This window comes from Sturnus vulgaris, chromosome 4 (genome assembly GCF_052056855.1).
Source record: "Sturnus vulgaris isolate bStuVul1 chromosome 4, bStuVul1.hap1, whole genome shotgun sequence".
In the NCBI taxonomy this organism is placed as follows: Eukaryota; Metazoa; Chordata; class Aves; order Passeriformes; family Sturnidae; genus Sturnus; species Sturnus vulgaris.
Genome location: NC_142246.1, coordinates 35,358,607 through 35,384,112, shown reverse-complemented (window position 1 = coordinate 35,384,112; position 25,506 = coordinate 35,358,607). Strand labels below are relative to the sequence as shown.

General features: G+C 35.6%; 1 long non-coding RNA gene across 1 annotated transcript; it reads right to left on the bottom strand.

Moving 5' to 3' along the window:
* Positions 1-2,111: 2,111 nt before the first annotated feature.
* Positions 2,112-25,506, bottom strand: LOC148223940 (uncharacterized). Its single transcript, XR_015803553.1, has 3 exons — positions 25,416-25,506; positions 23,405-23,631; positions 2,112-2,586 (listed from the first exon to the last, which is right to left on the bottom strand). It is a non-coding gene; the product is annotated as an uncharacterized LOC148223940 (long non-coding RNA).

Here is a 25,506-nt window from a genome sequence, read left to right as displayed (position 1 = left end):
TGACTATGTGCCCATGTTAAAATCTGATAAGTGAGATGTTTCCACCTGAATTAAAGTGCAAGTGAGACTGCATGCCAAATTCAATAATAAGGATTTTATTAAATAATTAATTCGAAGTAGACAGATAGAAAGAAAGAGAAAGAGAGAAATCAAGTACAAGATAGTTAATATCCATGGATCCAGTAGCATCTCTTTGGTCCTCCTTCACCCTGGGCTTCTCAGTAGTGGAGAGCTCAATGTTGTTCAAAACTTTTCACTATTTATACATTTTAACAAACACAGGAATTAATGTTCTAATGGCTGCACAGTTCTCTAATTCTAATTAGTCTACATGCTCAGTCTTTCTCTTCAAGTCAGTGAGTTTCTTGGGTTGGTGGGCCTTGAGTTGGTGCCAGCAATCTCCCCCTGCTCTAATTATCTTTACTGTATATTTCCTTTGGGCTCCAGACACATAGGACAAATAGTTTTCACTTCATCTGCTATGGGAATAACTTGTTTGCTATCCATCTGTAATATGCTTTGGCAGTTAAAATGGTTTGCTATTTATAAATACTAAATGGAATGTAAACAAATTTATCTCACTCTTACTTATGACTAATTTTTCACAATTAGTTATTGTGTTTGTTTACCATGCACACAAATGCTATTGTTTCAAAAACTCTGTTGGAAAATGTAATTATCATCTCAGGTACAGAAAAATGTTTACCCATTTATCCTGTTACATTAGAATAAGTAAAAGCTTAATGTTTTTTATTTCTGTCTTTGCTGTTGGTTGTTCTCAATAGGTTTGTAAGTATAACCTTCCTCCCCTCCTCAAAAATCAGAGAGTTTAACCAATCCTGAGTCTTCAGCTTTCCTCTTGGGCTCAAAATTGAGAAATGTTTAATTTATCATGCTAAAAGTCCTTTCCTAGCCTGGTATGAGTCACGAGGAATTCAACAGTTGTCTTTGCCCTGTTAGGGTACATGAGTAATCTGGGCAGGAATAGCACAGGACTGTGGCCACAAAGACTGGCTTGCTTCAGGGACGTGTGGGACTATATTTGGCAGGTAGAATAGGGGGAGCATCCTATGGGGACCTCATGGTATAAAAAGACTATTTTTACATGTTCTGTGAGATAAATTTGGCCAGTTCAACTTTTGTCCCTCAGTGGTTGATTTGGCCTTTTCGCTGTCATGTCATGAAAAATGCACCAGCTTGCAAACAGTACAGAATATCCAGCAATTTTACCTTTGAGGATGGGTATGATTGTGCACTTCAAGTAGGGCCTAAAAACAGCTAATGACCTGAGATAATGAAGACTCTTAACAAATATAAAAAATTACTCAGCCTATTCATTTTTTAAAAATCCAATTTATTTATGGTAACTACTCATACAGTGAGAGCTGATTAATCTTATTGAAATGCTTTATATTAAAAGGAAATTTTAAAAAGTGTGTGGGTCTGCATACCAAATCAGTTGCTCAAATTACTTTGAAAACGTGTCGTGATATTTGAAATGAGCCACAGGTAGTGGAGCTTCCAAGCTGTAAACCTTGTGAAGTGGGAGTTAATTGCACGTTTTGGTCGTGTGTGCACATCCTGCTGTTGCTAGGTTATTGCAGCATGAGAATGGATGCTGTGTCTCCTGATTGCACTGAGGAACAAAATGTTTTCATGTCACATCAGATATGCTGAGACCATGACCTCATCCTACCGAGTCTTATTAGCAGTGATGGGCATGATTTAGGTCTGTTCACTCAACAACTCCTCTGAAATATTCTGTCTCTGCTTAGCATTGAAATGATAACCCCAATATTAATGACAAAGCCTTGTATATATCCTGTACAAAGGCAAGATACATCTTTTAAAGTGAAACAGAACACTAAGAAAAGCTGCACTGTAAACTTTATGTTGCTAGGATTGTCTCTATTTTTCCAACTGTGCCATTCCAGAAATTTACAATTTCCAGTCACAACAGCTATTACCTATTTAGAAATGTCTCTTCATTATAGGTCTAAGAAACAGGTGTAAGTAGAATGGACAAATAGTTGTTAGAAGAGATTTAGAGAGGTATCCCTGAAACCAATAGGCGTTGTCACCTGAACTGTAGTCACCACTGCAGTTCTACAGCTTTATGCTGTTACTTGTGTGGCAACACGTTAGTAACTTATCTCAAAACTATAGGAAAAAATACTGCTCTGAGGCAGTGAGTTCAGTGTGACCTTGACAAGAAGTGTAGACTGTCCAGCAGTGCCTGTCTCAGGGCCAGTTTCCTATAACCACCTTTTTAAAAAAGACTACTGTAAATTATTTGTGTCCAGTATTTCACACCGGAAATAAGTTCAGTAAAAAATGGAAGTTCTTAATAAACATCATCTTCTAGTGGCAAACTCCAAGCCTAAAGAGGTAAATAAATTAATTAAAGAGATTTCTCACAGCATGCTTACTTAGCAGATTTATTTCTGCTGGACAAAAATCCTTATTTTGGGGGATTGGCTTGGAAAATTGAATTGCTATACTTAATTGCACTTGTTTTCTTAGAATTCCTTCCACATGTTGTTGCTTCAAATGTCTGTGTGATCTTGAAAATTTCTGTTCTTCACCCTGAAAAAATATAGATGTGAAGAGTTGCTATAAGTAGCGGGCATAAAAATTAGTTTTCACTAACATTAGCCATCAGAAAACATTAAACATTTTATCAAAGCTTGTGTTTTAGACAATAGTTTTAGAAAGGACAAGCACCTTCATAAAGCTGACTTCCCGTAAAGAGCATTAGGCTGTGAAAAATTGAACTGAGGAATTTCAGTATTTTTCCACTATTTGCCTAACTTACAGTAGGCACTCCATTTATAAATAATTAAATTTGGATGAGATGGATGCAGTGCAAAAAGTTCAGTTACAGTAGACACTTAACAGGATTTTCTGCTCAGTTAAGGAGATTCAAATGAAATGGGTGTCTTCCAGCACAGAAGAGCATAGTTGAGAGCAGTTCAGGAGTAGGGGGAAACTTACAGAGGTTCCTGGTCATGATATAAAAATTTTGTTACACAATTATTAGTTGTTGATTTTGCCATAAGATTGGAGTCTGATATTGAGTACAGGACATAAAAAGCAGGTGGGGGTTACAAGAGAGTTGTGTATGCCTTGTAGAGCATTTATTCACCAAGTCTTCATACAAAAGTACTTGAAAATCTTTTGAAATGTCCCTTATGAAGTACAATCAGACACAGGACCTTGCACTGGAGACACATTGTGACTTGATTTGACTTGACATTTTCTGGGTCTGGGCTATGATTTTGACACTCTATGACACAAATGTGTTTTTATTCAATATGACCTTTCATGTTAGGCTTTTTTCTTTTTGGGCACCAACCTGTTTTTGGCTGCAAATATGTCCAAAGGGACCATATGGCCTCTGTACCATTCGCTGTAGTAAAAACCACAGCTATTCACCATGAGGTCCTCAGTTGTTACTCCTGACTTAAGAAACTTAATGTTAGCATTTATTGGTTGTGAGGGTACATTTCAATTTCTTTGAGAGCAGTATTAGGGAGCATATATGAGAAAAATTAAGAGCAGACTATTCTCTGCTAGGTAAAGTCACGATACTTAGTCCAGGTGATTGTGTGGCTCTGTGCAATGGCAAAGCTGTTCTTGGCACACTCATCCCTAGTTTGTGTGTTTGCACTGATTATGGTACCACCTGAAACATAATTAATATGAACTTTCTAAATTAAGTGACACAACAGGACCTCTAAGTTCCCAGGCCTTCATATGTGAGGACAAGACCTTCCTTGAGTATTTTTTGGGGTATAACCCAGACCAGTACCAGCCAACTGCTTAAGTCTCACTCCAACATCATTGCTGCTCAGTCTTCTTTTCCACACTTTGATTAATGCTTTGTGTTTCCAAAATTTCTTGTAGATGGAGACATGTTTTTTGGTCTTCTGTGCTTACTAGAAGATTGTGGAGTGGCGACTAAAATAAAATAAATTATGTCTACATCTTGAACCTGGTGAAAACATACAAAATTGAGATCACAACTTGATCTTCTAATGATCAGTGTCATAGAGAATTATTATGGAAATAAGTCTACAACAGAGAAATGCCCTCATTTTTTTGTAATCTGCATTGTCCTTCTAGGTCTTAAATTATTGACATAATTACATTGAAATTAAACCATCTATAGTTTCAGTGACTTAGTCGTTAGATTATAAAAGCAGCATTCATTGAGATTATGCAAATTCAAATAATTCATGTTTAACTCATCTGCAAATGGTCTGAATTTCTCTGTTTAGAAAATTTGCATATACAAATACTCTACATACATCCATTTCTTCAACATTATTGGAAATAAAAGCTGGAAAGCTCGGTTTTGTAAATACTTCACATCCTCCACTGATCACTACATTTCAGGACTGATGATGTTTTTGCAGAACACTTCTGCTCTAAGTTAATTTCCAGTAATTTTCTAATTTTCATAGACAGAGCTTTTTGCTGTGTCCATTTTACATATTTTCCCACCCATTCAAAACAGCATGAATGTCTTATTAGAGGTTGAATCTCAGGTAATTAATGTCCTATCACTTGAGCAATAAAACAATTCATGCTGCATTATTTTTATGTATAACAAGTATAGCTAAAACTTTCCTACAATAAATGAGATTTCTGAGCTTGTTATTTTTTGTTTCTTTCCATCATGTCCTCAAAATGATAAGATAGATGAGAGTTTTTGGGCCACTGTAGTCAGTTTTACGAGAAACAGAATAAAAATTTTATTTCCAGAGTTCTCTAAAAAGTGCCACTCATAATGGCCATTCTACTAATTAATTTCTCAGTCTATCTACTAATTAAAAAGTGTTTTCTCTGTTTAAACATACACTTTGTTTAAATATTATATGCAGTCTAAAGAACAGCTGTGCATGTGGTTAGGACATTTATAAGACCATTTCAATACTGTAATACACACTGAAAAAAACCTTAAAGAGTATGGTTAATTTGAATTTGAATGAAGTTAAGTATTACTGATTCCAGAGAAAAACAACTTCTACCTTCAGTTATAAATTTCTTTGTTTGATTCATTGATTTTGGTAATAGTAGCATAAATTTCTAAGAAATGTGATTAAATTATCTACTTTCTGGAATCTGTTGGGATGTTTTCTTGGTTTTTTTAGGGGTTGGTTAACTTGCGTATTTGACTTCTTTTTCTTAGCTGCTTAAAAGGTGGTTAGATAAGATGCTGAGTCACTGCTGTGAGAGTAAAATTGGGGGAAAAAAAGCGTTAGGATTTCCTCACCTTGTCTGAAGTGATGCATTTGATACATCTATATTTTCAGGCTTTAGCACTTGAACTTTCTTTTGTTTTAAAATAATTTTTCCAGATAAGATGTTTGTAGAGCGACAGATTTTGTTAGTTTTGTATTGGGATTTGGTGAAGATTTTTTGCTATTTTGTAGGCTTAGTTGTCTGAAATAATGGCTTTACATAGTCTCAAACATTTCCACAAGATGTAATTATATTTTTTCTCATGTTCCTTTGTATTGATTTCTCTTTGTGTATTTTCTCTTAGTGAACGTTGGTAAAAATGAATTTCTAATATTTTTTTTCTTGACTCCTCTATATCTTCCTGCAGAATGATATCTAATTTACCTATATAAAAATAATTTAGCTAATTTTTCTTGAGTTTCAGTGAATATTGCAGCCTTGTGAAACCTATTAAGAAGTCTATTAAAGCTTACTAAATTTCATGTAATCCCACTGCTCTCCTTTTGTCAATAAACTGATCTTGTTTTATCAGTTGCTAAAGTGTTTTAATTTCTGCCTTTATTTATAGTTCCAGACTTCATAATGAAATTATACATTTTTAGTAATTGTGGGTGGAAATCTCTAATAAAGGATGAAATTCTTTTTATTGGTGTCTAACTCCTGTAAGTGGATATTAGGTGTCTCTGGACCACACATCTCATTGCTTCTTTTTTTAAAAAAAGAGACTATTGTCTTGAACCAAACAGACAATTTGTATCTCTTAAAGTCATACTACTTTCAAATAATAAAACAAAAGAGGCTAAAGTATATGGTTTTAGAGTTATCAGTCTAGGAAAGAGATAATTTTAGGTGTTGATAGAGGTTGACATAGAAAATGGTAGGTAGAAAATGAAGGTAGTTGGGGAGAGAGCTCTTTCCAAATAAGGATAATTTTCTTGGGAGGCCAGGGAAGAAATTAAGCAGGGCATGGGAGTTCTTGATTTTGAAATTACCATTGGGAGGCCAATCATTTTCTCATGCTCGCAGTGCCAATCTTAACAAGATATACCACTGTGCATATGCACTCAAACCAGAGGAAAACTAAATTTTACTCTTGATGAAAATCTGACTCATAGCACTCTGAGGGGTATGTGCAAGTACAAAGAGTTGAAAAAATACATTCTTCTGCTGCTGGAAAAACAAGCTTTAATGTGCTTTGTAGAGCTTCTTCTAAGGCAGTTACACATAAGCCAGTTTGAAGTTATAGAATGACAACAGTGAGGTATTGAATACAATGAAGACAATGAATTGTATTAAATACAATTCTGCCCATCAGGAAGGGAAACTGTACCCTGATACCATACAAATGCAACAGAATGCCCAATTCTCCAGCCTGTTAAGGTCCCACTGAATGGCAGCACAGCCTCCAGGTGTATCAGTTTCGTAGCATCAACAAGTGTTTCAGTTTGTTTCCTGAATGATCTGGAAGTGCTCTGAAAGAGCTGTCCATTTTACCTTCAATCTTTCATATTTTGAGCTTTCTGAAGTACAGAAAGTCCAGTGAAAGAATTATATACATAAAAGTTAAATATCCTACAGAGTATGGGTTTGGACTAACAGAAGTTTTGCATCTAACTCAAACTCCAGTTTGCTTTACTTCTATTACATTAATTATCTGAATCGTGTGCATGTATGGAGTTTAAAAATGTACTGACTTTTCTGTCTTTTGCTGCATGTCAGACGTAAGTTCAAAATCTCTGTACAATAAAAGATTTGTAGGTATTAAAGAATGCATCAAGTTTGCTGCTTTTTCTGCCTCAACTCTTTTTATCTCTAATTTCTAACTTTTTTAGCCATTGAGCTATTTTCTGTGCCAGAATTTGCCACTTTGATTTTTCTAAACATCCCTCTAGCTCATTGATTTATTGATTAAGAACAGAAACAACTCAGATTTACCAAAAGCAAATGATTTTATGTGGCACACTACTCTTTGACAGTTTTTGTCTTGTTTGGCACCTTGTGTACTTAATTACTTTTTTACCCAGAGTTTTTTTACTTTTTAGTTATATTTCTTGTTCATGTGTTTATGCTGCCTTCTGACCCACATGACTTACACCTGATATATTTTCATGCTTCACCTGTCTGTATAGCAAAGTCCTGCATATTGTCAGGTTGCAGCTGCTGGGGCTGGAACAGCACTTCCCAACTTGCCTTGGCCATTTCCAGTAACATTTGAACAGCTATGTTTCATCCTTTGGTCAAAGGCTATGCTTATGAAAACGTCTCAGTGGCTGTCTAGAGAAGCCAGAACACTGATGATTATACACTTGGTAGTTTTGTTTATTTATTTAAATGTTGAATGTTTTGCTCAAAATATTATTGCTTTCACCATAAGGTATGTTAGTAATTATTAAGAGGAAAGAGATGCAAATGCCTTCTGAATAGCAGAAAAGGATTGGTTTGCTGTAAAGTAATGTGCTCTGATTTAAGTACTTGTCATTTGTTTATTTCAATTCTGTTTTCAAAAGCCGCCAAATTTGAGTTCTGCACTGGAATGAATGCTGATTGTTTAAGCTTTTCTGTTGTCCTTCTATCTCTGCCTGATTGCTGTCTGAAAGCAGGAACATTGGAAGGCCAGAGGGATGAGCCTCTGGCATGATGCATTAAAAGGCAGTTCCTGGTTGCAAACCAAACACTAAGAGGCAAAGCAACAGTTTCAGATCTTCTTTTGGGTTTCACTGTCTGAGGTCCTACTGCATTTCTAGAAAGAATCCAATCTCGAGCCTTTGTGCCCAGGGTAATTAATTTCATTTTTTATCATTAAATACATGTATATTTTAATTTATTCTTTGGATCAAAATGCTGGCTTTGAAATGAGTATTGAACCCTAAAAACCGTGTAGTTCTAGTCCACCTGCCATGGCCAGGGACATCTTGCACTAGACCAGGCTGCTCTGAGCTGCATCCAACATGACCTTGTACATTTCCAGACATGAAGCATCCATTTTTTTTTAATGTCAAACATAAAACATTGCTACCTTTATATAGGTCATATTAGGTGATTTTTGTTTTCCCTTTAGATAGTTGAAGTGTTGTTTGAAACATGTGATTCAGCAACACGTTTCGCTGACACAAAAATAAAAATTGAACTCTATTTATGCAAAAAACATGTAGGCATAACTTGAAAAATGTGTTTCACATAAAAAAATACCTCCTCAGAGTTTTAAACATCATGATAGACTAAACAGTCTGGGAGCCTGAGGCTCAGAAGAAGCAGTTTTGCTCTCCTGTGACAGTAACTCAAACATAGCTCGAGGAGGCCGGCTCTCGTGGTTGGACAAGTAGACCATGACAGTCCTTCCCTGAGGTTTAAATATGCTGTACTGACATGACTACAAAACCCATTGTTATCACTCTGTTTGTTTAAACACTGACCTACTCTCATCCCTTGGATTAATGAACACCAGCACAGCACTTCTATTTTGTACCTTAATTGAGTAATGATCTCTGGGGCCAAGTGCTATGTGTGTAAAACTACTACTGACCTCAGTGGAAAGGGACAGTGTCTGCTTTTCTCAAGGCAGAAGAGATGATTAGAAAACAAGAAGAATTAACTGAGACATGAGAACCTAAATTTAGTCCATCATTCTCACTTCTTCCCTCTCATTTTTGCCCTGAATATCTTTCCAGCAAGAATTGTTAGAGGAAAAACATGATGGCAGCTGGAGTTTGTACTTTCCTAAGATAACAAATAATGTCAGCCTTAATTTGCTACTGCTGGTGTGTACCATCACTGCACAGTAGTCTGGAGTCTTGTTCAGATCTAACATTTTGGAGGGTTGATGCTTCCTGTGTACAGCATAATAATTCTTAAAAATGCAGAAAGGTTTGAGAACTTTGAAATTGTGTTTAGTCTTTGTAATGGCTTGTCACATTTAATACAGTGATGCTTTCATATGGCAATAAAATGCACATTTGTAAACTCTTTGGGGGAAAAAAAACCCAGAAAAATAATCCACTGTTTGCTTTTGAAATCTTATCCAGAACATAGTCTTTCAGTGTTATAAAAATGTAATCTATATCTGTATCTATATATGTAAATAAAGGTTAAAGTAGTGCTCTCTCTTTCTGGAGATAAGTTTAGGCTCAGAATGATCACTGATAGTGAGTTTGTCCTGATCTACTTCAACTAAATTCTTTGTTTAATAATAGAGTTTGTCTTTGCAAGAATAGTTTTAGAAAAAAGGGCCAGCATAGCTCAGGGGATATTGAAGATTATCTTGCTGGCTGAAATGCTGTCTGTATACATGTTGACTTTGTGAGTTCATTAGGGAATCTAGTGTGTAGAAGGACTTGAATGCTTTCCCCAAAATCCTTAGTATGATGAATATGATAGCTTAAATTACTCTAAAAACACTTGGAGTGAGTATTTTTGTTATTGTTTTTTAACGAAAAGACAGTTATAGGGACCTGGAAATTTTGATGAAATATCATTACATTAAAAGATTCAAGTATTTTGGAAAGTTTTATGTCTTCCTGAAACTGGATTTGAAAGCAATCTTTTAGTTTGATTTTCATTTCGGCTTCTGTACTTCCAACATATATTAATTTAAAATTGTTTCTTTATCTACTTAATTATTATGAAGTACTAATAATTTTACATGGATTCTTAAAAATTGAGTACTAATTTATATATTTTTATGACCTTAAAATGTGAGATAATATAAGTCAATAAAAGATTATGATACTTCTGTCATTTCTGTCATGGTCTAAGCTCAGTAGGTAGCTATGCCTCTCACAGCTTCCTGATCACTCCCCAGCATTGTGATAGGGAAGGTAATCAGAAGAGTAAAAGCTAGAAAACTCATGGGTAGAGATAAAGGCAGTCCAATCTGGAAAGCAAAAGCTGCACATCCTGTTAGTTAACTATTTCTCATGGGCATGCAGGTATCCAGTCATGAACAGCCCAGAAAAGCCAGGCTCCATCAAATGTAATTGTTGCTTGAGAATACGTTCCCCTTAGCCCCAAACATCCCTCTTCCTCCTTCCCCCAGCTTTTATTGCTGAACAAACGTTATATGGTGTGGGTTATCCCTTTGATCAGTCAGGGTCAACTGTTCTGGCCACATCCCCTCCCAATTTCTTGTGCACCCCCAGCCCCTTCCCCAGCAGAGTGGCAGAAGAAGCAGAAAATTCTTCAATTCTCTTTCAGCACCACTCAGCAATAGCTGAAATATCCTTGAAGTATCAACTCTATTTTGGTCACAAATCCAAAACGTAGAGCCATAAAAGTCACTTGATGAAAACTAAGTTTATGACTGCCAAAATTAGTACAGCTGTACACATAAAAGTGACATGGATAAAATAAGTACCACTTGGCTTGCTTTTTAGTAACAAATGTTGTCATAGATTGAACCTTTTCTGAAGCACCCTTGTATTATCAACACTGTTTTGGTCACAACTACAAAACATAGCACCATACAATATTCATTGAAGAAAATTATTTCTTTTCCAGATGAAACCAGTAGACACCTCCAATTACTTTTCAAGGTTTTTTTCCATAACTTGAGTGCCATGGTTTTCATGTCTTTTTTGACACGGTAGTGGTTTTAGTCACAGTTTATCACTTTTTTGACTCCTAGGCAGGAATAGAAACCAGTCCTGAACACTTTGGCTTTTTTTTTCTTACATGACTGTGTAATCCTGACAGTTATAGCCTCTGTTTGTATGAAAGCATCTATTTTTGCCAGAAGTTTGGAGGGCTTGAGGTCATCTATAAGCTAGCTGAGCACTGACAGAACTGGGATATGTTTTGCATAAAATGTATAAAAACATCATCAAAAGACAGAAGTCTCTGCAACAAGATATCTAAGAAACAGAATTCGAATTACTCTACTGGACTTCTTGGATCAGTTCAGTGGAGGGGATAGGGGTTTTGGCCACTCATTCAGAATTGCTCCCACATGAAGCTGTCTTCAGCACATTGAATGGTATTGAATGGCACTTGAAATGTATTCCTTGTTCAGCATATTTGCTGATGTGTATTCACATCTCTCCCACACTCATGGAGGCACTTGCAGGATTTTGCAGCCCACAGGAGTGTACAAAATTGTCAAATGAATAACTTCTTTTTATGCATCAAAATAGAAATAGCTCTCTCTAGCCATGGGAGTTCCTGCTTTTATTCCTGCTTCTGGCTGCCATCATGAGCTCTTAGCTTGCTTTTACAAGTGAGTGATGTATATTCAGTTTCTTGCTATGCCACTTGCAAAAACCCTGGCCGGTTCATTCAAAACGCCGTTAGTACTTTTGCCAACTGTATTGCAAATCAGCAGATACCTATCTTACAGAGGATTATAAAAGGTAAAAACTTGAGTTTGTATCTCTGTGGTGCTTTGGTAAGAACAGAGCAAATAGTTTAATTGCGTTCATTTAATTGCCAGATTGCCATTTTACTGACTGATGTTCTTCCAGCTCACTGTAAGGAAAGGCAAGGAAATACATGAGCAGTAAAAATGAGAGAAGAAGAAGAGATTAAAAACTTAGAAAAAGCAGAGAGTGTGTATTTAAGCAGCACTGATTTAAAAACAAACAACAAAAAATATTAAGGAATCTTGTCTGTCCATGAGTGCACAGAAGACCATTACCACTTAAGCTAAAGCTCTCTGGATGCTGATATAATTTCATACACTAACAAACATAAACTCAGTAGTTAAGGGGGAACAAAATAAAAAACCAATTGTTTTCAGAAGAAAAAAAAAAGGAAGAGAAGAATTTAGCCACTTCTATAGTTTCCATCCCTCATCTCAAAATGGAAGTGCTGGAATGGACAGCAGTTCAGAGAATGATGAAAAAAAAGGCCTTGGAACAACCTTTGTGCAAAGAACAACTTTCAGAAATAGACGAGTGGGAAATAAACTAAAAGTGAAAAGGAACACAGAACTAGGCTAGAGGGAAAGTTAGGGAAAAATTAATATTCTCTTCAGTACAGAAAACATCTTGAGAAATCAAGTTAAGCTAACAGGCGGCATGTTCAAAAGAAGTAATGCAGCCATTTCTCCTGCAACAGATCTTATTTATGAAATTTCTTGTCAGTTTTTTGTTGATGGGAACTTTGCATTAACTTCAAGAGGCTGGGTAACTGCTAGAGAAAGCATTCCCTGAGCATGCTAGACAGCTACAAATCAAGCTGAGTTTACAAACAGATGAAGGATGAGAGAGTACTCAAAGTGTTATCCCATTCTTCATCCTAGGCGTCCACCTTATGGAGGCAGTGGCAAAGTTCTGATCTAACTGACTTCAAGTCTAATTTATGGCAGCTTTTTTGTCTCAGTTTTTCGGGAGATTGAGGGTGAGGTGGTTTGTGTGATTTTTGTGTAGCTTTATTTTGGTTTGGTTTTGTTTTTTCAAAAGAGGGAAGCAGGCTTATAGTGTCTGAAGAGTTATAATGTCATGATAGAGAAAAAGATGGGCCAGGAGAAAGAGACAATGTCATCACAGAAGCTGTTAGAGTGACATCTTCTGTACACAAAATTTTGTTTATTTTCTATTATGGCCAATGTTAAAATCTTACAAGACCTACATAATTATTTTCATCTTTTTGGTGTAAGATTTTTTTAATCTATTTATTTTTAAAAGAGTATCCCTTTCTTATTTCTTCAAATAAATATCTTTAATGACAAAACAAAAATGAATAAAGCCAGGAAAACACAAAAGTCCCCAAAAACTCAGCGGTTCCCAAAGAAAAGCAGGCTTGGCTCAGACAGAAAGATGGTTTTCAATGATTTTAATAGACCTCTGTTCTGGAAGCAATGACATTGATTGCAGTGGGAAACAGCATAGGGCCATTAAATATGTTTACTTCTCTTCAAATCACTGATTACTTTTCTTGAAACTGCTAATGATATTCAAACTGTTTAGCACTGCTTTTAAATCACGAAATTCCTCTGCCAACATCACTGTGGTTTTGCACAGCATGGGACAGATGGTCACATGAAACTGCTCTGTTCTCCTGCGTGGCAGGGTGTTCCAGTGAGTGCCCTGGCAGGAACGCTCATGTTCTCCTGATGGACAGCCCTGTGTTAACAACCAGCAGCGAGTCCCAGGGCAATGACTCACAGGGCTGGAGTGGAGTGGTGGGCTCCAAGTGCCTGCAAGGCCAGTCATAAACTTTAGAAAAAATATACTGGGCCTGTGGAATGAATCTGGATGTGAAGTTGGGAAAAATAGTGGATGTTTGACCCCTGGTTGAAGAAAAGGGTGCCTGGGGGACTTGCATTGTGGTGTGCTAGTGCTGAGTAGAGGATGCAAAGGAGTGGAGTGGATGGATAAAGGTGATAAAGTGTGGGATATTTCCTTTCTCTTGTCTAGTAGACTCTGATATGTACTGAATTAGGCTAAACATTGCTAGCTGTAGGACCTGGCAAAGATGGATGACTAATTTCACACGTTGAAGAAACAAGAAAAATGTGTTTGGCCCCAATACAATGAGATTAGAATTGAAGATAGCAATGCTATTTTTCAGTCTGAATGTTGTATGCTTTGGAGATGTGATAGTATAGTCTTGCAATTGTATGATGACCTTAGATATTTCATAAACATTACTTTTCTATGTTTAGCTGTCAAGGCTTAGACTTACTGTGTCAACTCATTGCTGGCAGCCTACTTGAAACTGAATATGAAACAGCTTCTTACAGCATTCCAGAATGAGTCCTTTGGCTGGCTTGTTTCTAAGATTAAGGTATGCAAAAGAAAATGTGGGAAAATTTTGATGGGCAAGGGTAAACTTCTGAACCTGACAATACTTTTTGTTAATTGTTAAGATTATGCATGAGAAAGTGTACTGATATACGGTCTTACCTAAAAAATCTCCTTACTTGTCATAGAAGATCCTTCAAATGCTGTTTAATTCTAGTGAAAAAAAAATGCAGCTTCCTATATTTTCTAGGCATTTGTTTATCATGAGTTACAATCCTTTCCACAAAATCTAACAGCTTGTAGAACAAACATCAGTCTGCTATGCCATAAAAAAGAAATTACTAAAATTAAAACTCTTGTTTTTACCCAAGAGTAATAAATCATATTAGAACCTCTTGTTTCAATGTTGACATAGTCTAGAAATATTATATTTCACTGAATAGATTTCAGAAGAAATGTTTACCTGTTTTAGAGAAAACATTTTACTTTCTGCAAAAAAGTTCAGAAGTAGCTGCCTACTTTGTTTATGGAAAATATTCACAAAAACACATGTAAGTGCATGCACCTTATTATGCAGTGCTTTTTTTTTATTGCTTACCAATTCATTTGAAATCTTCATAGATGAGTCTTCTTATTTGTGAGTGGTTGGAGTTTTCATTTTGTTTGTTTTTATGGGCTATTGAAATTTAACTCAGAACTACCAATTCTATTAACTGAATTTTTCAAAGGAGCTTAGAAATATGTGGGAACATCCCTCTTCTGACTGATGATGCAAGCTGATGTTATTTTTCAGATTACTGTATCTGATCTATGTCATAGTGATATATGTAATCTATTTAACTGTTCCAGCTGCACAAAGCCTAGAATAAATGAATTTGCCTCTGTATGGCTGACAAATATTTAGACAATTTTTCTTATTTATTTATCTTGCCAAGATAAATTTTAAAAATAATTTTTTATTCCTTTGAAAAGTAATTGAAACACACTGAAAAACTATCCCTGGAGGTATTGTAAAGATGTTTAGATGAGGCACTTAGAGACACAGTGGTGAATTTGGCAGTAGTAGCTTTAAAGTTTAACTCAATGATCTCAAAGGTGTTTCCCAACCTAAATGATTAGGATCATAGGATTTATCTTTTTCACACATACAATTAGATAGCAGAGTATAATTGTTGTGTTGAGGCCTATAGTAAGATGTTATTAAAAATAAGTGTTGTCTGAGTCTGGTATAAAGGGAAATGTAGCAGAAAAGAGGAGGCAAATATCAGAAGATGCAGAACAGTATTTTTACTATGTTTGCTAATATTGAGACACAGCTGCACCTGAATCTAAAGACTTCTCAAGCAATTTTGGTTTTGTTTGTGAATATAAGAGCTTCATTCACTTAAGAATGAAGCAAGGATAAAAAAGTCAATAACTGTTGCCCTTAAAAGCATGTTCATCTAAACTTAAAAGTCTTTTTACTTAGTGGATTGGAAACAACTTTTTATGAAAGCTGGCTGAGAAGGAGGCAGCTGCCATTTAGATGCCATGTCCTTTCTTGAACAATAGTCATTTTGTGTTGTTAAAAAGCACAGTAACAGCATGTTCTTTAATGCCGTAACAAGTTATTGACGTAATGTTTGGGAATGGGCTGCTTGCATACATTGTTTAAAGAGCACTGATATATCTTCCTGTTTAACACCCATTCAAATTGAATCCAGTTGATGCAGTCCAACATGGAAATAGGTGAATCTGAAACTCACCAAGGTGTCAGACTGTTTACTATAATAGCATTTGAAATTTGTTCTGTGGTTATTTGTCTGAAGTAAATACCATAGAATGGCAAAGCAGTTGAGGTAAGAAGAAATGCCTGAAAACTCATCCAATCTTCATGCCCAAAGCAAGGGCATATGGAGCAATTTTTCTGGGTCCTGCTCAAACAATGGCTTTTGAATATCTCCAGAGAAGGAGACTCTATCACTTCCATGGGCAACCAGTTCCAGTGTTTTATCACCTAGCCTCACATAAGTTTGTTTTTCTTCAAATGTTTAAACAGAGTTTATGGAATTCCAGTTTCTGCCCATTGCCTCTTGTCCTGTGTCTAGGAGTCCCTGAGAAGAGTCTGTCTCTTTTTCCTTTACCACCCCTCAGTAGACATCTATCAATTCCCTGTTCTCCAGTATATCTTTGTTGCCCTGGGGAGCACAGAACTGGACATAAAATGACTAATGCATCTCACCAGGGCAGAGCAGTGGGGAACGATCACCTCTCTCCATCCCTGATGCTCTGCCTGTGGCAGCACTCTATGGTGCTGAGTTGTTCCAGTGTATCTCTGCCATACCCATGAGATCTGTGGACCTGCATAGGTTGTGGAATGGTCTAAAGTGATAGAATAATAAAAGAAGTAAGAAATGTCTGGGTATCTAAATAAGTGTGTAATATGGCAAAGGTGGCAACAGCAATTCAAGAAGGAAAAACAAAATTAGTTGGTGAAAAATATTGTTAAGAAAACTAATAAATGCCTTATTGAAATGTTATTGCCTTAGCAGATCTTTCTCATAAATATGAAGAGGTTTCACTGTGTGACTTCAGATTCTGAAAACTACAGCCAGTATCCTACTATGTTGATTACAATGATTGCTTTAAAACTTTTCAGCATATGGGGGAAATGTTGTGGATTGCCTGAATCTGAATGTTAGCATGTGCATATAAAGAAAGAGAACAAAAACAAACAAACAAAAAGAAAAGGCAGGAAAGGATACAAAAAGAAGCAGGTATTGAAGATGTTTGAAAAGTGGTTTTATTTAATGGCAAAATTGTGGCAGATGTGCCCATCTCTTTGAGATATTTCTAAAAAAATGTTTCTATTTAGATTTATATTAGCTGTTTGATGATGTCTTTAGTCTTATTTGTGTATTATACAGGAATTGTGTATTTATATGGGAACTTGCTGCAGTGTAACAAAATAGATTTTGTTTTTATTTTTAGTCTCTTAAATTGAAAAAATCTATACTGGTACTGGCTAATTTAGATACTTAATTTCTGCCTACCTAAGCGTGTTAAATCGCAGTCTGTTTGGGACAGCTGGCGGCACTTGAGAGTTATGTCCACTGTGTTTTAGAGTTCACAAAAAGCATCATTTATGTTGTGATTCAATTCAGAATGACACTACTTCAGTAAAAACAAAATTTTTCAGAAATTAACTCTAAAAACTTAAACGCAGTATCTGACTGAAAGAATTATTTGTCTATAGCTTTTCTTGCATAATTATTTAGACTTTTTTGGCATTTATCAATACTGAAATAATGTTACAAGGAACAGTTTTCTCAAGAATGTATTTTGCTTCCATAAAGGGAAGCAATGTATGTTGGGGTTTCAGATTGTTTTCCATTATTTATTTGGAAATTTGTGTTTAGAAGTTAAGAATTACGTTTGCAAAAAAAAAAAAACCACTATGAAAAATGATAGTGATTGTTTGCAATTGCATGCTGATAGATGTCTTTGGAGGTTTTATGAGTGAAGTCACAAAAAAAGGAAAAAAAGGATGGTGGGAAGGAATTGGAAATACTTAATAGAGCTAGAGCAAAAAGCAGCAGTAAAATCTGGTGTCCTTGTGGGTAAACTTTCATCTGAAGATGTGGCCTTGAAAAGTCTTAAAGTTTCTTATATGTGATATGTATCCTGAAGATTTTATTTGGGTGGATTTACAGTTAGCCTTAGCAATCAATATTACTTTTAGATATCTGAAAGGAGATTAATCTGACACTGGCACCAGATTCTGTCTCCAGGACTCTTATAAATCACTTGAAAGAGAACAACAATAGTTGTAAATTTTGTACTCAATCTATTAACTTGGTAGCAAACTTTGGAAATCTGAAAACAAGCCCAGTTTTGTCCCGTACTATGTATAAGAATAATGTCAGTAGTCCATGATCTAAGACACAGGCCAGTAGTTTCCTGAAAGTTTATGTTGTTTTAGATGGGGCAAAGGTTATAGAGCTGGGTTCCAACCCAGCTGCTTATTTCTCAAAAAGTAGTTGACAGCAGGCACAAATAATTTTGCCAGTCAAAATTAATCCAAAACTTACAAAGACTTAAATCCAGAACAATTGTAAAACATTTTGGCGACCTTTTTCAGAACAATTCATCCGTTAATGAATTTTTAATCATGATTCACATAATCATTTTTAAGGCCCTACTGTTATTTTATTCTCTCTTGTTCTGTGTTTCTACATACCAAACCTCACAATAATTGCTCTTTCATGCATTGAGAAAAATACTAATCTAAATGTTACTCAGCGATATCAAAGCTGAGACTAATTGCATGGAGAATAGTAAAATTTCTTTGTCCCCCTCTGCCTTCAAATTTTTTTGGGCTTCTATTTTGATTTATTTTCCGGTTTTTCCATATATTTTCTTTATTTTACATGTTACTTGGCACTCTGCATTTATTATTCTGGTAATAGCTCAATTTTTGTGCCATTATAATAAAATAACAAAAATTCAGAACACTCCATAATTTATTCCTGTTTTATGATAGCAGTATTAGACCGCCTGACATAGAATACTCTGTTATAGAGCCACTCCAGATCACACTGTATTAGCAGGCTACATTTTTCACTGAAGACAATGTATCATAGAAGCTCAGTTCTAAGATGAAGAGTCACATGCCATATTTTAGCTACACTTTCATGGAAGACTTCCCTTTTTCCTTCTTCTGTCCCACATTGATGGGTCAACCAGCAATTTCATTGTTTGGATGTCCAGCATAGATTTTCTTGGAGACTTTTTTGTATTTGACTGTTGAGCACTTGAGACACTTTCAAACCAGTCGCAGTCTTGTTACAGCTTTTCTAACTCTTGGGTGAAGATAAGAGCAGGACTTTTAATACTTCTCAGTTATAAAATGTAGGTTCATCTTGCAGACCACAGCTGAATCCGTGTTAAAGTGCCAGTGAGCACGAGTGAGCAGCTCTGGTTGGGAAGACAGAGGCTGTGCTATGGTGGCTTCAGTCTCTGCTCCAACAGCAGCGAGGCAGAACATGCCATCTGAATTGCTGTCTGCAAAGGATCTTGGAAATGCCTCCTGGCATAAACATCCCATTTGTGTATCCGACTGGACAGAGGCTGGATTTACCAGGTTGTGCACCACCTGGAATGGCTCTGCAGCCCAGGCTATGGCAGATGGCTTTGAAGAAGCAAAGAAAGCTTCATCTCTCTGCCTTCAGCACTGCTGTGGCTCTATAATTTCAAAGTCATTTGGAGTAGTTAAGAAACCTAGAACACCTATGTTTTTCCAAGCTCTCCTCTTGCTTCAGATTGTTGGAAAGTAAGTAACACTCTGAGAACGGAGTGAATGTAAAAAAACCAAAAGACACTAAAGAGAAGATTCAATATTTAAAGTTCAGAAAATTGTTAAATTGTTAGACATCCCTGCTGCTGTGAACTATCTCGTGAATCTAGAGTGCTAGTCAGATCGTGACTTTCTGCTGTGTCACTATATTTTTTCTTTCTGTCCTTGACTTCTCTACGATTTATGTATAAATTTCAATTTTTCTTTTTTAAAGATCTGTTTTAAAAACTATTCCCTTATAGATTATCCTTTTGGTTTCCCCTGCCTCCCCCACCAGGAATCTTTTCAAGTTCTGACTCTCTTATTGCAGTTTTATTTTCTGCTATAATAATTCCACTCTGTTCTTTTCAGTGTTCCTTTTCTTTCCCTTTTTCTTTCTCTTTTTTCTACCTTTCTTTGTGTGTCAAATTGGAATTGTCACAAAGCACACTGATTCCTCATGAGAATCAAAATGAAGCACCATCTCTCTTAAAAATGCCATCACAGGTGAAATAAATTTCATGCAAATAGATGCAATTACAAAATAAGTGCTATTTAGCTTCTTTTCCTGTGGTGTTTCTGGAATTTGGAATGATTGGTTAATGATGAGCTGTTGAAACCTTGTCCTCAGTGTTAGAGAGCACAGACTAATCAAAGAAAGAGTTAAACTATGCGGAATTGTGAAAAATTATTCCAGAATTGCATTTTCTACTAACACAAACTGTCAAAATCACCACATTTTATTGTAGTTATTGTCCCTCCCAATCCTGAATGGATTATTAAAAAAATTGGTGACAAAATAACAAGGAAAAGAAACAAACAAGCAAAAACCAATCCCGAACTGCAAACAGCTGACATTTAAGAAAAGCCTTTGTTTCTTTAATTGTCAGATCTTGCCTTTCTTGCCTTTGAAAGAATTCATTGTCTATAACAGTACCATAAAGTCAATTTATGTTAGTGTGATGGGTATTCCTTGATTTTTAGGGCAGTTGAAGCTGTGGAAGAGTGAGAGTATGGCCAAATTCTATTAGCCAGGCAATATTGCATATAAAAATTAGTGTCACCATAATTCCTATCTATGCTTTCAGACCCATCCACAACATGACACCAGCACAGATGGCAATGTTATAAAACAATAAATCCCATAAGAGGCCTTGCCATTGGGAAAGGTGAGGATCACTGATCAGTACAGAAGGGTTGTCCTTCTGTCCAAGTGCCTCAGTCTGCAACAGAAGCTAAAATCTGTGAAACTTATTTATCCATTCATCTTGAGTAATTTCTAATGCTGGCTGACCACAACTCTTGCTCAACCTTCAGGGAAAAAAAACTGTGCATACTAAATCTCTCCTGATTATTTTGATGTACAAGCACCATAGGCCCAGATTACAAATGTTTTTAGAAGCTTAATTCATATTGATTTAAGTAGGGCTATGTATCTAAGCAACTTTGACATTAGCAGTGTTCCCTTCTGCTCCTTATTGCAAACAAAATGACTAGTGTTTTATATTCCAAGTGAAACTGAACAGATTGAAGCATGAAACTATACCTTTTTACTTTCCTCTTTTTATTATACAAGCAGCCACAATTCTATACATTTTTTCTTGTCCTATTTGAAGAATCACTTTGGTTCAATCACAATATATACAATAATATTTTTTTTCTTTCCAAAGGATATGTGATGTAGCCCTGATTCCTTGTTTATGGGAATCAGTGAATTAATTTCTTGCTTTCCTTGAATGAAAAGCAAAAGCTTTTGCTTTTCCTACTAAGATACGTAATGTAACCAACATTTTTTCTCACTCTTCCAATTCTTTACCCCATGCCACTGCAGGGGAATAAGAAAGCAGCTGTTCAGTGCCTACAGGGGTTAAACCACAATGGCTGTATGTAAAATTTGTGTAGTGTGAAGACTTTTGGAATCTCATAAAAAAGAATTGGTGAATAGAGGTTTTGAAATAGGAACAAAAACTGGGTAATTTTTTCCTTCTCTTTTTGAAAAGAAGAAAAGCTTATGAAAAACCCTATTGCAGATTACTAAGCAATTTATTTTAGAAATATGAGTGCATTTTTTATCTTCTGGGACAATGCACTTCAAACTTTTTCATTTGGCATAAATAATTTCTCATTGTGTTCCAAAACACATTGACTGCCTCAATCTGCCATAATGCATTCCTCAATCTCAGGGAAAAAATAAAATTTAAAACATGGAGGCATAAAAACTGAAAAGATCTGTGGGAGGCCTAGAAAAGAAATCACTATCAGGAGAACAGGAAGCAAAGGTAATTGAAAATGGAAAAAAAACAACATAACAATACAAGGGAAAAAGGAGAATTTCTTATTTTAACCTTTAGGAAAAGCTGAAGTGAATTCCAAGTTTGAAATAGAATTTGCAACTAGGTAATTAGAGTTTATTCTGATTTTTCATCAAAACTTTTAATGATTTTCACTTTTTGTCAGCCTGCTTTGTGACAAAGAGGAGTATCCCTCTTCTCTTCTGTGCTCTGACAACATCATAGGGAATGTCTTGGCCTATGAAGTGTCAGGCATATAATTGATTCCCACTTTAGCTATATATGTGGTCAGAACTTTTATAATGATAAAAGTATTTTGTTTCCATTCCAATTCCTTTTCTTTGTGAAAAACCCCTCATTGGTTTGCTGTTAAGTGAACAGATAAAACACAAAAGTTACATAAGGTCAGAAAAGTTGTAGTCAGATTGAATTTACAAACAGCCTTAGAAATCAAATGTTTAGCTTTCTCTAAGTTTTTGTTTCATATGTTCTGTGCATATGTGTTTATATTATTTGTGGACAGCAGTAATCCATGGAAAGAACGGAAGAAGGAAAGAGGGGAAACAGCAGTGGGGAAATGGCGGTTAAAAGAGCTGTCAGTAAATAATAAACACTCTTAACATCTTAAATAAAAGATCAGCATGATGTTGTCCTTGCAGCTCTATATAAACATAATTTAGAAGAGGATTGTGTTTTCTCTTGGAGTTGTAGTTTCTGCTGTGGTCAGTGCTGAAAGATTTTTCTTGACTCAAAATGCTTATTTCAGTCCCAGGTAATTTTTGGTTTTACTTTCTGGATGGGTTGGAAGGCCAGTTACAACAAGACAAGAATGGCATTGCTCCCATGATCCACAGAAATAGGATTATGTATGTCTTTTAAGGTACTTGCCCATTTGGAGTGGTTTATGTTGTTACATACAAGGGAAAACTAAACACTTTAATTTGTACTTTGAAAAGGAAAATATGCTTCCTTCCAGTGCTGGCAATAGCTTTCAAACACCTGTCTACTGTGCTGTTAAACCATTTACATTTCAAACACAGCAGCAGTTGAAAAAGGATAAAGTAATGAGCTGAAAAAAACCTGTGATAAGTTTTGATGCACAATGTTACTCCGTGCTTCGTGCAGGGAGAGAAAATTGGACACACTTTGTTGTGATGAGGCTCAGCAAGACTTTCTCAAACAAAATATTAACTGCCAGATGTGCTTTATCTGTGCTAGACAGAAGAAGAATCTAAATGAGATCTAACACCTGTGTGTGCAAACTGACATTTCAGATAATGTTTTTTCACACTCAGTGTGTTTGTAGCATTTAGCTGTGTCACTTAAGGGGAATTGCATCACTATTCCAATATGTCATTAAAGAATGACTTGCAGCTAGGGATTTTTGATTAATTATGCTACCTGTAATAGTACCCCAAATTGTGGATGAAAGTTTAGGAATTGTAGGACTTGACAGCTGAATCATGACTTGTGTTTCATCAGTGTCAATGACAGCAGTAGCTATGACTCTCTGATACCATTCACTCCTCCATTCTGATCCTCATTAGAAGCAATACCATTTCCAGCCCTGAGAAAATGAGACATTATTTCTGCTTTATAGGAAGGTCCACTATGTATTGTTTTGTGATTGATTAAAGAAAATATGACATATGTCAGGAAAGTAGAAAGTTTCACAATGATTAGCCTTTGAAAATCCAACTTCTATTACAGTGATATTATTTTCACTTTTTCTTTATGTAATTATTTAATGTATGAAGTATTAAAATACAAAATATTAAAATATTAAAAGTGCACTGTTGACATAAAAAATTAAGGATTCATGTAAACTATAATGAAGTGAGAACAGTAAAGACAGAGGAGAAGAAATTAAAACTTACCATGGAGAAATAGTTTCTACTCTTCTTGCTGAGCTCAGTAATTCTTGGCAGGACTCCAAGACTATTCTGATTTTTCCCTGGCTTTTATCTATGTGTTTGGCAGTATAAGTAAAAACTGGTATTTTTTTATTATGGAGATTCCATTCCCAGTGTTTTCAGAAGACTCAGTGTTTGAAAAATGAAGAAGTCCTTCTGGAACCAGTTGAATATTTTGCTATGTATTTCCACTAAGAAAAAAAGACAAACTTTACTTAATAAGAAATTATAACATAAATTAAAGATACTTGAATTATTTTAACTAAAGAAGGTAGCAAAAAATGGATCTTTATGAGAAGAAAAATGCAGCAGTTAACATAAAATGGATAATTATAGAGCAATTGTTACCAAAGGGATCCAGCAGGATTTTTTTCATTTCTGATTCCTAACTTTTTATTTGTTTTTGTTGCTCTTTGGAATAATCTCATGTTTTAAAGCACCTTTAACCCTCAGCAGTACACTAAGAACATCTGTTCTTGTTGCAGGGATGTGCTGGGGAAAAATAAGCCAGTGCTTGTTTCAGCAACACGAGCTTTACTTTTATGCTACTTCTTATTAGAGACAAAGTAGACAAATTTATTCTTTTTGGAGATGGTGAGAAAGAGTTGCTCTAGTTGAGAGAAGAGAGGCTTGAGAACTGGGCTGTTTGCTTATCAGAAAGCTTTGGCCACAAGTGAGCTTCATTTCTTACAGCTTTTGGTAAAACCGTTTTGTTCTTTTTTTTTGTGGGGGACAAATAAATGTAGATTTTTGGACAATATTTAACATGTCTATGGCAAAAGAAATATACTGATGGAAAATAGATCACTGGTCACAAAGCATAAAGTGAAAAGGCTGTTCAGTATCTCTAATGATAAAGCTTGTCCTTCATTAAGACATTTACCATATAGAAATAATTAAGACACATTAGCTGTGTTTTGAATTTATCAGCTGAATGCATGAGTGAGAAAAACATATTGGAAAGTGGTGGCAAGGTCCTATCATGAAACTGTAGGCCAGGTGGAACTGGATTTTTAACTACTACAAAGAGGAATGTTAATCTACAGATGTGAGGCCGTCTGAAGTCCAGTTTTATCATGGTTCTAGCTAGTTTAACTCTGATAAAATATTGAAACAAAATCTCTTATTGGAGAAAAATATAATTCCACTAGATATGTATTTATGGGTTTTATTTTTAATATTCTTTTTCAAGTGGGCAGTCAGAGTGCAGAGATTAGAAATAATTCACATTTTCTTTTCTTGGCAATATAAGGGAATCTTCAAGATCCATAAGATTGTTGCACCTAATATATATGACTTATTGCAGGTCTCTTCTAGCAGCATAGCAGGCATAGAACTGGAGTTGCCAAATTTAAACTGTTCAGGGCTGAATTTTCACGTAGAGATCAGTGGCATGTAGTAGCTGACTGCTTGGGCCTACAAATGAGCTGGGATTGGAATGCAGGTTGGCAGCATTTGCTATGTTACCACTGGAAATACAGTATTCCCCACATAAACCTATTTGTAGATTATGTTAAAACCATAAAAAATTCAATTTTATGCTCTTTGGCCCTAGACGATGACTCTAAAACAGTTAATGGGAATTTGTTGGGTATTTTTCTTGAAATGAATTTTGTAGGCACTTTGGTGGGTCCTAAATTTATTACCATCACTTAAGAGAGAGTTATTGCCATAACTGATAATTTAATGAGTGCATTTTCTCGATGTAATGTGCTGAACAAGAGAGTGAAAACACATATTATTCTGTACATTCACCTTGTGGCTTCTGATATGCTGTGTTCCTGATTACTCTGTTAACCTGGGAAAAAATTAACTGGACAGGATGTCAGAAAAAGACCAAAAGAGAGACAGGTCAATTTACTTGATTAGTAGTAAAATGAATAATAACACTAGGCAGAGATTAATTACTTTTACAAAGCGAAAAAAGATATGAAATCATGATTTCATATTGACCCATGTTAAAAAATGCACTCACCAAGGCTGAAGGTGTTTCCTTTTCTGAGACAGTGCTGCCTCTCCATGGGCACCTTCCTGGTTCTTCATCACCATCTGACTTGATCCAATGA